The sequence below is a fragment of the Nyctibius grandis genome, chromosome 5, assembly GCF_013368605.1.
Source record: "Nyctibius grandis isolate bNycGra1 chromosome 5, bNycGra1.pri, whole genome shotgun sequence".
Taxonomy (NCBI): Eukaryota; Metazoa; Chordata; class Aves; order Nyctibiiformes; family Nyctibiidae; genus Nyctibius; species Nyctibius grandis.
In genome coordinates, this window is record NC_090662.1 from 64,584,135 (window position 1) to 64,597,102 (window position 12,968).

Below are 12,968 nucleotides of genomic sequence, written 5' to 3' on the forward strand. Positions count from 1 at the left end.
TCCGTGTCCTGCCCCTCAGTGCTATGCATACTTGCAGAGCATGCAGACCACCTGGATGCAGCCATACGATCCCACCCTCCCCAGCGATGGGGACCAGCAGCTGGGAAAATGTTCCCGCCGCCTGGGAAACATGCCTTCCAGCAAAGCCTGTCTGGAGACACAGTGCCACATGCAGCACATCGACGTGGCTTCCCTCCAGCTTGGGGCCGCCACGCAGCTGGCGTAGCCTGCAGCGAGAGGGGGGCCTGCACCGCAGACGGAAGTGGGAGACGGGGTCTGAGAGCATCGGTCTTGCCCTGACAGCCTTTGACTAGACAGGTCTGGTTACAGCAGCTGAAGATCTGATCTGCAACACACAGATCCAGCATGAACAATATAAAAATGGAAAGCATCCTGTGCTAGAGGAACATCTGTTTAGGCGGTGAATACCCCTTGGAGCGCATCATTCTGGGTGAATCAGCACAGCTGAGACAGCTGTGCGGCTGCCTGAGTGGCTGATTTAATTTTTTCCCAGTTTAGCTGTGTGCCATCATGAAGATTTATTAGCCAGAGCTCTGCAGAATTCCAGGAGGTGCGGTTATCAGGAAGTACTTGGCTCCTCAGCCCTGTTACTGGGCTTCACACTGCATAGATTACAAGGTGTGCACTGACTAGCAGATAAGCAGACCCTCTGTTATGCCTCGCTGTTCAGAATTGTCATTCCTCACTGTATTTCCGCGTTGGTACTGATAGCACTGAACAAGACTGAGACTCTACTGGCGTAAATTGGCGTTGCCTTGTCAAAGGCAGTGATGCGATGTGGATTTGCACTCGCTAAGCATCTGGCCCAGTTGCAAAACTCTCTGAATGAAAACTGTTGGGTGTCAGGAACCTGCAGACCTGATATTCTCTGTAATTAAACTGACAGCATTAGTTGGGTTTGTCTTAGACCTTGCTATGCTTCTGCGATCTCTGTAGATGGGAAAAACAAACCTTGTTCTTTGGATGCCTCCTTTGACAAAGCCGAATCATGGCCACTTGACACAAGATGAGCATTAAGAGCTTTACCAACATCATGAACATGAGTCCAGGAGAAAGAGAAGACCCAGTCCTCATCGCCTTGAGACGAGTTCTGGAGGGTTCTATTGCATCCACAGCTCTCCTGGGGCTATGCTGTCCCAGGAATGCTCAGACAGAGTCAAAAATCACAGTCCTATTTTCTTCTCTGTCTGGGCATGGCACTGGTTCCCAAATTGATTTCCCTTCTGACACATTGTGCCAGGCCAACATATAGGTCTGCTGGCCAATATTGCTTGTTTAAATGCATATCAATATTTTATCAGCAAATGGAAACAAAAATGTGCTCATATCAAATACTTCAGCAAAAAAAAATCTGTTTTGTGATACAACTCAGAGCACCTGAAGACTTCAGGGTATCCTCTTTGACTAAAAATGACAGTTTTCAGTTTATTTCTGAACAAAAACATATTAAAACACTTTCATATATAGTATCACTTCAGAGATTCTGAAATATTGCAGGAACTCAAATTCCCTGTCAAAGTTGAAAGTTATGAAGCAAAATGTTGATAGCCTCCACCTGGATAAACTTTGAAAAAGAAATCTTCTATGCCATTGCTTTCTTACACATATCTAAGCAGTAGCCATTTTATGAGCACGGATAGAGTACTCGACTGTAAGCCAGGATTCAAGGAAGGCATGAATCTAGTCTAGCTCTGAACTTTGCCATAACTCCCAACACCATGAACGAGACAAATGCCTACCAAATTTTGAAAAAGCATTTTTCTTCTTCCGGCTTAACCTCTAGTTACAACCACAGCTTTGCTTAGAGCAGACTACAAGAAAAGATGCTCCTCATCCTCTTCAGAAAATATCAGTTTCCAATTCTTTAATCAATTAGTTCCAATTAGCAGCCAGTTTATTGGTGACCTGAGACATAGAAGACATAGAAATCTGCTGCTCTTGAAGAGATGGATCTTTGATTTAATGACACCACAAATGGTTGGTTGCACAACACCCTGTCTACCAGTATTTGAGTATTTGCACCAGTATAAAGAATAAAACAGTGCCCAAGTAAAACCTGGAAATTCAGGCAACTACAGCTTGAATAAATTTTGAAATCAGAACAATAATTTTGCTGAGAGTATTTTATAAATGTCTCTTTGCTCCATGGAAACAGATTCTGGTTCCTCATTATGCCATATGAAACCATGGTTACAGCACTCAGCTGAGCACCCTGTTTTCGTATCTCCTGCTTGTTCCTAAACACGCAGCTGAGCATCAAGTATTCTGTTACAAACACCCTATGACCCAGGGTAAGCAGTTTGGTTGGAAAATACTGATATTTGAAAACATATGTTGCTTTTATAGCCTTGCTACTTGGATAGACCAAAACACCAAGACTTAAACATCTCGAAATTCTCCAGAAGAGACAGAAAAAGGAAAAATGCATTTTTTAACAGCCAGGGCATGATCAAGGAATCAGTGAACACAAGAGGACTTTTTCCGTCCATACCCCATAGACGCATCACTTGGCACAAAGCGACATGATTCAGTTGCTGGTGTTTGAAAGCATATCGCAGGGCAGACCCACCAGCCAACTAAGAGACAGTCTCTTCTGCTCCTGCCCTTCTCTCCTAAGCTCAGAGGGAGCTGTAACTTGAGTGACATCCTTTGGCACAAATATGCATCATTCATCTGACCCTAATCTTGATGTTCTCTTTCAAGCAGAATTCAGTTCTTGGCAATTTTATCTGAGTTAGTGTTAAGCAAATGCTAAGTAGAAATGGAATAAAAATATCAGGTTGTCAGCTCGTAACAAGAAGTTGCTGAGCCTTGGCATACAATAAAATTCAAATTAATGGAAAATGATAAAAAGCCCACAGGACAGTCACCTATCAAACTGACACACAGCATTACAAAGTGTACTTTACCTAATCTATACGGCCTAATGTGGCTTGAGTAATGTGACTTCTCAGCCTAAGGGACAGATCTCCAGGCCCCCATATCACCTCCCTCCTAGCACTTTGCTCTGTTATTCCTCAGAGCAACATGTTGAAGATGAATACTTGCTTGCATCACTACCTTAAGTTCAGCACCTTAAGCCCAGAAAGGGAATAAAGATTATCAGAGTGTTTATTTTCATCTCACTGTAAGGATCTTATCTTCCCAAAGTTTTGCATTACTGCTCAGCATAGCAGGGCAGGATGTAACAAGTAACTTCTACAACACTGTAAATGTGCTACTGTCATGCCATTAAATTGTCATGTTATTATGCCATATTTCCAAAATAAAAATTGATTAGTTACGAATCACAAAACCAATAGATGATACTTGTTATTAAATCACTGCGGGGAGAAAGGAACTAGTCTGAGAACTGTGTATTTTCAAAGACGGTTCCTGCAAAGAAATAGCTTTCAAACTAAATTTTATTAAATTTAGTGTTTGAATACTTTGCCCCTTGGTAAAGACCTTTTATCCATTAACGCTGGAAAACAGCCCTTCATGGGATTCATTCCAAATCAAATTTAGGAGGGAAGCAGGGATAGTGTGTTCACAGACACATATGTGCAATTAAATGAATACATGCTCTCATAACAAAGAGCCAACTCAATTACCTCCCAAGTATAAAGCTTACAGAGAGGCAGATGTGATCTTTATTCCAGAAGGTTTACCAAGCAAACATGAGAGAAAGAATGTGGAAGAAATTTATGTGAAAGCAAATACTTCATACCTTATAAGATCCCCATTGGCTAATTACAAACATCTCTTGGAAATGCCAATTAGTCAGGTGTCTCTTTGTCCTTTTTAATTCTCCTACCTTTATTAAATCAATATCTCAGACAACTTAATGGCTCCCCAAAGTCTAGGTCAAACAGAGAGGCAAGAGGAGGTAGAATGAAAGGCTGTGCTTAATTTTGTGCCATGATCTAACTGTGGGTGAGCAGAGAAGGAATAATTTAGCCTAATTAAATAACTAAATATACAGTGCCTTGAAAGGAAAATTGGCCTTCACTTGACGAACTATCAAGACAATCCCTGACCAAAAACCACTACTTCTCCTGGTTGCAAAGCTATAACAAATTCTTTTCAGAGGCATTTAGTTTTTTTCTGCCCTGCACATAGTGACTTTTATCTCCTCTCCGACAGCACCCTGTGAAGAAGAACCTTAAGGCTGAGTCACAACCCCTACTGCACCCAAAGCACCCTCCACCTTCACAGGCAAAACAAAACTCTGCTGCCCACAGGTTGCTGTTTGCCTCAGCCCTTTCCAGCAGGTGCATGAAATCTGGTCATGGCACAGGAAGGAGGGCAGGCGTTGTAGACTTTTGTCAGGTTCAGGGATACTTCAGAATTTGGCTACTGTGGAATACCATACATTATATGGAAAATTGCACTGACAGAGCAAAAGTGTTCTGACTGAGGAGGGTAAAAATAAGGAGTACCAATCTTATCCACAGGAAAGTCTGGAAGGACAGAGCCTGAGTTGAAATAAGCTGATACAGTTCCACTGACCTTGAGAGAGATACTACCACTTCGCATCAGCTGGAGACCTGGCTGAGAATGTATATTGCAAGTCACTTCTCCCTTTTAAAATGATAGTGTTGGGTCCAGCTAGGAACTGAACTATCTGTTGAATGTGATGTATTCAACTCACTTGATTAGACAGATAGGACTTTGGAGCAACAAGTCTCTTAAATTAAATACTTCAGTTTGGCATCTAAAGAGAGGATGAGATTAATTTCAACCTAATCATGCTAAATCCTCTCTTCCCATCCCCTCAAGACTGCTTACATTCTTGCTAAGAAAGCAGATCTTCCTCAACTCAAAGATCAGACTCTTAGGGAAAACTATTTAAAAGAGAAAAAAAAAAGTGGAAATATGTAAAAATAAGCCCATGCATTTCTGGGAACCTAGATTATATTTAACTGCTTCTCAGTAATATCCATATGACATGAAAATGTTTAGAGGTCCCAGGTAGAACAAGAAGTGGGAATATGCTAATTAATGAACTTTTATCTTAACACTTGCCATTAACTAAAAGCAGAGAGGGAAAGCAGAGGCCGTATGGTGGTTAAAAGGCAGAGAACAGGACAGAGAGAGGCAAAAAAACCACAAAACCTTTTGCTTGATTTTGGAGATCAGCCAGTAGCTGAGCCAGAGCACAGACAGGGGCAAGGTACATGGGAAGCAACCAAGGTAGGACAGGAGGAGGAATTATGACTGCACATGTCTTTGCTTGGACAACATGAGGAACGGCACCCCAGATACAAGAGTTAGATCAGGGTTGCAATCAAAGTGGGCAATCTTTCCCATTTTGAGAATGTTATTCTCACAACGCTCCTGTACTGCAAATGAATAGAGTCATCTTCAGTTGGAAAATTAAGAAAATAAGATCGAAAGTGATCCAGGCAGGGTTTTGAAAGGCTAACTAAATTGTTTAGACTGCAATCCACACCAAACAGCATCAGGTTTTCAGGGAAGCCTATGTGTAGAGCTTTCGCTGTGTTGGTTTGTTTGCCTACATTGGAAAGAAAAATATTAGGAAGTATTCATCAAGAATAGTTTCATTTCCGGTTGATCTGAAACAGGTCTTCCTTCTCCCTAGATGCTTCACTTTCACAATGAAATGGTTGAGGAGAGGAATGACTTTATTAGGTTGACTACAATGGTTCGTTCCGTGATGATTTGGATAGCTAAATTCTTAAATTATTGAAGTGAAAAATTAGCACTGAAAATTAAATTGAAAAATCCAAATATTTCACTTAGAGAATGGTAACATCAATGCAATAGTTTGAATGACTAGAAATTGGTTTCATGCAACTATACACTTACCAAAACAGAGCACCTTGTAGTGCAAACCCCAGTTTTTCACTAAGAACATTTAAAAAAATGGGGAATTTTTACCATGTTTGAGCAAGCAATTATGTTTTCTACAAAAGGGAGTGCCAAAAAATAACTCTTGCTGCCATATTAATCTCCATGCCTTTAGTCTGACTTGCATGTTCTCTGTAAAGAAGCGTAGCAAATGAACTTGATCAACAGTTTTCAATGTACATTGATGAACGTGGCTGGTTCATATTTAATGCAATTCTGTGGCCTCTAGCACTAGATTTGTTCTGTCCATCTCCTTATATTTTGCATGCTGATGACATAGTCCAAGCAAGGTAACACAGACCTCTCCTCTCACTGAGAAACTATTAAAAGGGTTTGTATTCCTCATTTGGCCAGACCAATTAATATTTAAGGTGTCATGAGAGAACAACTGTTACTTCTTTTCTAATATTTTTGGCTATCAGAACTCTAATGCATGTGGCATAATGAAAATTATAGTAATGTCAGTTTTTGGGGAGTTTCAGCTGCCAAAATAAAGCCCTACACCTGCACAATCTTAAGACATAGAGTCTGCACACCTTTGGGGGGATCCATCCCTGTGGCAGAGTTTCCTGGAGCAGTGCCATTGCTTATGATATACCCACGGACTGAAAATTCCTGAATTCTTCTGCTTCGCCTTCTACGAGTTGCAGCAGTGGATGAGTCATTTTACCTCATACCTAACATGTCATTTCCCATCATCTATTGAGTACGCAACCACAAGAAGATGAAGCAAAAACACAGCTATTTCTTATCTCACAACTGTGTTTATTTTGAGCTAATCTATCATACTGACATCTGCTTGGTCCTAATCCTGATTTTGTTAATAAGCCATTTGTGTAAATCTGTTCTATGCAAGACCGTGTCTTACTCCACCCCTGAAGACTGATGAATGCATTTTGGAAGCCAGTAATGCTTTAGGATAAGCCCACCTCGGAACTCCAGTAATTTTCCAATAAAAGCTGTCCATGAATGAGCTCATGAACCTCTAATATGAAGACCAACTTTATCTCTGGGGTAGAAGTCATCCAGTGGGCAAGTTTCCAAACAGGAAAACAAAGCAACCTCCTTCCTCCCCAAGATCGTCCCCCCATTCTCTGCTGCTGCTTAAAAAAAATGGTCTGCTCTTTGATGTGAGCCCTTGGAAATACTGCGGTTATTTAATTATTCTGTTTCTTGTCTCCTGGTAATTCTCCTCGATCCTTTCTACAACGTTGATTCATATTTCTGAAGGCCAGAGCAGACCAGACTGATCATCTGGTCTGGCCTCTTGCATAACATGCACCGCAGCATTTCACCCTCTGATCTCTGAATCAAGCCTTCTATCTTGTGGGAGATCCAGGGCATCTTGATTTTGTCTCCAAGTGCTGGAGAATTTACCACATCCTTGGTTAGCCATTCCAGACGTATGTTGCCTTATTTGAGTTTCATTTCCAGTTCGGATTTTTCTGATTTTTCACCTTCCAAGCCTTATGTCCTGCTGTGTTCAAGGCACAATGGGTGCTCTTTGGTATCCTGTCCTTCACCCCGTGCAAAGACTTCAGGCTGAGACCCAAGGGGCATCTCTGTCTCCTACTCAGATAAACCCACTACCTGGAGTTTCTCACATCTCCAGCTGTCAGGAGTGGATTTAACACCAAACTTGCTCTGGTAATTCCTCTCTGACGTCTGCAGGTTCTCAGCATTTGGTCTGAGGGCAGAGATCAGCACGGGAGGCAGCAGAACTGGACATGTTGGGACACATCTTCTCCTGAGCAGTACTTCTTCCCAGACGCAGCCCAGCCTTGGCTCCCTGCCCTAGCCCCACTGCCACCTTGTGCCACTGCTGTTTGCTCACCCACCTGATGGCATTTTGTCACAACGTCCCAGGACACACTACTTACTCACCCGGTGTGCAGTGTTTATTCCTTGTCTGCCTAATCTCTTATTTCTTCTCTTTAAAAGCATGTTTTTTGCACCACGGGGCTTCCTGAACCACGCTGGTTGTGTCACTCTGGGTATGCCTTCAGCTATTTATTTCCTCAGGAAATGCCACATCACCTGGAAACTTTGTATTTTCTCTCTTACAAAATAAAGCTTACGGTAATGAATTCCTTGCTTCTGTCAACTTCCTTACGTCCTTGAGAGGCTCCAGCTGCGAAATCGAGTCCAAAGACAGACTTCTCAAAAAGCCCATATTAACTGTCTCTACAGGCTGTCACAGCCATTGGGATGTAACTAGTATTGGGGAGACACAGGGACGGCTGTTCCAAAACTGTAGCACTTAAAGAGTTCAGCAGTGACTGTATTCACATCTAGACATTTACTTTTCTTTCGTCCTGCAGTACGGCATAAGCTGAATTTGTAGCAGGCTACTGTGAATGCACAATTAAGTACATCCATGAAAGGTGGGAGCACTAATGTCTGGATTCCTGCTGTCCTGCCTTCCTGTGGACCCATGGTAATCCCACAAAACATCGTAGGGATTCATCTCATCCTGCAGCCTCCCCTCCAGCTGAGGCCCTGGCAGAGTCTCTTGCTCCAGGCCAGATGCCTGCTTTCCAGAAACTCCCAGGCTTTTAGCAATGCTGAGGTCTTTATCCCTCAGCTAATTTGGCTGAAATTAGCCAACCACTTCAAAAGTTTCTGAGGGGAAGAGGAATGACACGCAGGCAGACAGACACTTATGCAGATGGACAGTCACAGGCTAAAAAGGGGAGAGATAAATCATTTGTGTTGTGGGAGTTTGCTCTCAGCCACCTTACTGATCTTTTCTCCTTGTCTTTACAATCTCTACTGTGCAGTCGCTGGCTGCTCACCCTTGATGCACACTGAGACAAATCTTACCAGCTTTTTTAACCTTCTGGCAGCCATTTGCCTAGGAAGATTTCTCTCCTACCCCTCTTCCTGGTAAATTTATATTACAGTAGCCACTGAGAAAAGCTGTGAAAAGTGACTACTGAGTGTACCCAGGCTCCATCTGTTGTTCTCAGCAAGTCCCAGGAAAGTACTGACAGGCTTAATTTGCTCTGAAAGACCACTGAAGTCTGTGAGATTCATCCGAAGCAGCCCACTCCCTGCAAGTCTGCAAACCTGGGAAGCATCCCAAGAGCCTTATTTAGGACCATGCTACACTAAGCACAGCCCCAGAGTCGCTGCGGCGTGTTGATGCTGAAGTCAGTGCAGGAAGCCCCAGGGTGTTACTGAGGAGATCCCATGCAGCGGGAAAGGGAAAGTTATGCCAGCTTGGTCAGAGCTTCACCTCGGCTCACCTGGTCCTGGATGGCTGCCTGGCTGATTCAGTTGCCCAGGGTGTGGATCTGGACAAGCGTCTCACAGACACACCAGTTTGAGCTGGGATCATGCCATCTCTCTTTCTCCCCAAGGCAGAGGTGCTCTGGCAACTCCAGGGTAGTAAGGACAGACCCTGCAGCAAGAGTCAGAGAAACGACCCGCATTAGGTGCCAAGTTTGCTCCGTAGGGATCGTTAGTACAGTTAAAACACAACGAGCACAAACCAGACTGCACACCCAGAGTATCATACAAGGCCTCCTCTATCAGCCCAGTGTGAATTTACTGCTCTCATGGGAAAAACCAAAGGACCCAGGGCAGCAGACAGTCTCTAAAAAAGCTACAGAAATAGTGAGCGGCTGATGTCTAGACTCAGGAAAGGAAATTCCTGTCCGTGTTTAGAAGAGTAACACACGTACACATGCAAATAAAAAACAGCATGTGCTGCTGTAGGCTTTGATAGCAGCCCAAGGGAAATGGTGTAATTTGGTAGAAGCAGCAAACAAGGCATCCACTTAGACATAACCTGTCAGGCCTAAGAAGGAGGGTGCTTTGACAGACAAGTCTTAGAGAAACCAGATTCGGCACAGCAGCACAGAACTGCCTCCGCAACAAATGTTGGGGACGAGGCCCTGGGAGAGACCCCAGACATGTCAAACAGCTCGAGATCTCTTAATGGGAGTCTAGAAGGTTGCAAGTTGTCATATTGGCTGAGACAGATGCATGTTTGGAGCCGTTGTAGCTCCTGTCTTTTGGCCTGGGAGCCCATCTGTGTTCAGATACATTAATCTCTCTTTGAGAAGTGAACAGGGTGATACGTGCATACTCACAAGACCCTACAAAGTTCCTGGCCCAGACATATTTATCACATTATAAAAGACCTGTAGAAGTGCCAGTTTTGGTGAGTACTATGTAATGTGGTTCCAACCACAGACTTTATTTTTCCACCATGATGAGGACCACAATCTCTCTTATCCAAAATAAATAAATAAGTAAATAAATGAGAAGGGTCAAGGGGCTGCAAATCTTACTGACCTGTTTCTTTAATTAATAGCAATACAAGCTTTTCTTTGCTTTCCCCCCGCTAAGATATTTGCTACTAGACTGGAGGGCACCCTGCTCTGTTTAGCAAAGACCAGAACAGATTCACAAAGACTTGCCAAGCCTCAGACATTATGTGATCTGAATGCAATTTATCCACCCAGTCAACAAACACTCTATTTTTATTAATTTCATAAGAGGCTAGTAGGAAGGGAGGGAAGGAGGGAGGAGGGAGGGGAGGAAATGCCCTTTGACCAAGCAGAATGCCAGAGCTCAGTGAATTGTTATTAGCACAATATGCTAAAACTAAAGCTAGGCCATGTCTTTTCATTTCACAGCAAACCTAGCCTTAGGACTGGAAAACAAGATTTCTGTTCCACTGGGCTGGCACAACAGCATTAGACAACCTAAGGCAGAAAGTGAAGAAGAAATTACCAATGAGATGTCAGGGGAATATGAAGTAAAGAGCCTTTCTTCTACAAAAGAAGAGATTTAGGACAATAACTCTGCCCCTGCACATCACTAGGCTGTCTGCTGGCACACTCAAGCCAGGGCCAGTCCTTCTGGCTAGCCAGACCACCATGGCAGCCCCCTTCCACAGACAAGCTCCTTGGGCATGTAGGAGAGGGCAGCTCTGAGCACGAGAGCACAGACTGGTGCCCACTAGGACCCTGGCTGCACAAAGTATGGCCAACACTCTCAGAATGCCATCACAGCAGTTCCTACAGCTCTTGGGCAAAATAGGGAGGGTTTGAGTGGATCCTAAGGAAAAATAAAGGTCAGGAGAAAGAGACTGCCACCCTCATGAGAATTCATACTCTCCACATCCTGTTTCTCCACTGGCCCCAAGCAAAAAAGTGTCTGTGAGCAGACAAGAGGCTACTTAGCTTGGCACAGTGAGCTCTGTGCATCCAAGCAGCCTTGCAATGAGCATTTCTCTTGTGCCTGGTGTCTCAGCCTGTTCCCAGCTCCACAGCAGAGTTTCACTGCAAATTTTTGACAGAGGCCAGGAATCAATGTTTGCTCCTTAAATCACCTTCCTTGGCCAAAGAACTGTATATCGCAGCTCTCCTTCCTTACCTTGCCCCCAGATAACTGCCTTCTTGGTCTACATTTGAAAATATCTCAAGTACCCAGCGGTGTTCCCACCTTACCAGAAAAGACCGTGAAGACGATGAATGTGCACTTCATCCAGCCATATGCATAGTAATACAAGCTGTACTTATCTCAGTCTATCCCGCCATTTGCCTCCCACATGAAAGAGGCTTTTTGCCTGAACACGAAAATGCTTTTGTTCAAGGCAAGTCTTTTGGTTCAGAGTGTGGGTCACTGAGTGAAATGACATAGCCTGCACTATGCAGGAGATGAGGCTAATGGATCTAATTGTCCCTTTTCACCTTAAATTTGCTAGGTTCTGCAGCTCTGGTTACATCTATATGGGACAAATGAGGGCGATTTCAGGTAGCTCAGCTACTGAAAACATCCTCATTAACATTTCTGCTGATAGAAACACCATAGCATTATATGTGTGTGTCACAGAAGGTAAACTACTTTCTGTAAGTGATAGTTGATATAGAACAATGTGTTCCCTTTTCGCCTGGTCCCCCTAGCTTTCTCTCTGGGAGATTCCTATCTGAGAGCTAATGCCATGGTTGTACTCTTCACTGATGAAGAGTTACACAAAAGGGGTTTCAAATACCATAAACTATAAACCGTAAACCACCTCCTTGGAACCTATTCCTAGGAGCAGACAGTTTACACTGCTTGCCAAAACTTTTGTCCAGCATGGAAAGCATTCAGCAGGCGATAAAACTTAATAGGTGATTTTTTTCCTGCACCCAAGCAGTTTGCTACGAAGTTCTACACTGAACATCTTCCCTCTCTGTTGTAAGAGAGATGAGGTCACCAGAATCACAGTAAACACTTAGTCCAAAAAACCTGCATTTCATGTTGGTCCATTGTGCTTTTTACTTGTTAATTCTGCTCATGTAGATGACAGTGACTATTGACTAATTTCAAGACTGCAGACACAGACTAATTGAAAGCTTACAGAAATCTGTCAGAAGCCTCTTACTGATGCTTTGGGCCCCTATCACACCCTATTTAATTACACGCTGTTTGGAAGGTTCAAAGCAAGCTAGTAAGGAGAAAGCAAGAATGCACCTGGATAAAGAAACACACAGTCTATTTATTTTCTTCCTTCTGTCCTTGCATCATATTCATTTGTTAATGGGTAAAATATTTTTGCAGTCCCTTAAATTCCACATTTTGTGTTTCTTAACTTTTTTTTAAACTATATGGTGCAGCCAGGTGGTGAACCAATAACATTTTTCACCTCAGTTGACACAATTAAACACTATGATTTTCAACCACCAAGAAAAGTTGGCTGGCTGAGTAAGGGCAGTTTGACAATTGAGATATTTATGTACCGCCAAAATGAGATAGTGCCCTATATTTTAAACAGTTCAAGTCAGAGGAGAAAAATGTAAAATTGGTTCCTAGATAATAATGCCTAATCTTTGTTTTTATGGTGCATTGCTGTGCAATTAAGGTTGGCTTGTGAAAGCTGTGCGTGAGCACACTCAAATTGCTGAATGGCCTCATAGATGGCAGGAAGGAAAACAAATATTCTACTGTTTATACTTTCTGAAGTAAAATCTTCGAGATAAACAGTGTGTCAAGCTGACAGGTGTGACTTCTTTAGCCTTCATCTGACGAATTTTTCATTCACAGCTGAGGCTCATAGCCTGAAACTGTTGATGAAAAAAAAACACTGTTCAGATTTT